The sequence below is a fragment of the Triturus cristatus genome, chromosome 4_2 (genome assembly GCF_964204655.1).
Source record: "Triturus cristatus chromosome 4_2, aTriCri1.1, whole genome shotgun sequence".
Taxonomy (NCBI): Eukaryota; Metazoa; Chordata; class Amphibia; order Caudata; family Salamandridae; genus Triturus; species Triturus cristatus.
In genome coordinates this window covers 293,746,891-293,748,006 of record NC_140586.1, presented here as the reverse complement: position 1 = coordinate 293,748,006, position 1,116 = coordinate 293,746,891, and the positions used below count along the sequence as shown (strand labels likewise).

The 1,116-nt window shown below is 43.1% G+C and overlaps 1 non-coding gene across 1 annotated transcript; it reads right to left on the bottom strand.

The window, feature by feature from the left end:
* Nucleotides 1-224: 224 nt before the first annotated feature.
* On the bottom strand, nucleotides 225-338 carry LOC146833691 (U5 spliceosomal RNA). The gene has a single exon (XR_014960937.1). It is a non-coding gene; the product is annotated as a U5 spliceosomal RNA (small nuclear RNA).
* Between the last annotated feature and the right edge of the window lie 778 nt (nucleotides 339-1,116).

Sequence of the window (1,116 nt, the reverse complement as noted above, 5' to 3'; positions counted from 1 at the left end):
GCGTGTATATAGCAGTAAAGCCTTTCAGATGATAAAGCGATGTATGCGTCGTATGCGTTCTTGGTATATGTCACATGAGAAAACTGTAAATTAAGAAAGTCAGTAAAATTAGTTTCCTAGATCTGGGTTGAATTAGTACTGTACTGTAGAAATATCACAGCGTCACGCTACACAGCATAAAAATCAGTTTAATTCGATTTTCTTTTGTTTACCAGGTAAGGGTCACCCTGCAGAAGCAGGGCTTTCAAAAATCGAGTGAAACTCTTTAATGTTCCTCTCCACGGAAATCTTTAGTAAAAGGCGAAAGATTTATTCAGTTTGAAGAGAAACCAGAGTATGAGCATTTCACCGCTTCCCTGTGGCCCCCAGAAACAGCTTTCCACAGAATGTTAGAGTGATTTACTCTACTAAGTCCATCGTTGATAACCCTTCAAAATCTAACCAACTCGTGAGAAACTTTGTAAACCGGTACATTGACAAAACACTTCTTGAGCCAATCGATACAAAAGAGGGACGCACTGCTGACACGGACTTATGGGTATGCAAATTTCGTTTTAGGTCACGTGACAGGAAAAGCTGTATCATTTGAGTCGTAATACCACAGTCTCCCAGCTCAAGCCTTAACGTCGGCTCCTTTTACACTTCACATTCTGAATGGTGCAGCGTTCGGAGCCTCGCGCAGGCTTTTGTGAGGCTCGGTGGCTCCCAAGAGGAGGACTTTTACATGCCACCATCAAGGCATGCTGGCTGGCTCATTGATCTTCTTTCCGAGACAATGAACGAGCCCAGTGTGTTTTCTACGTGCAGCCTATAAGGCTGCACCACCTGCTGTAAGAAAACAAGCACTGGCAGAGTGGCAAAATGGTGACCAACGGCTTTGCCAATGCTTTTCCGCAATGTTGTATAGCATAGGCATGATACTGTGCAACATGACCAAAAGAAAACAAAACAATAAAAGCAGCGATGATGTGTGCATTTTGTAGGTGCGCGCGTGCATCATTGCGCATGCGCAATTGCAAAATGAGGTGGGCACCATTGTTTTTTTTATTCACTGAGCCAAAATGGACGGATTAACAAGCATTGAAAATGCAATAGGTCTCGCCTTTGATTAAGTTA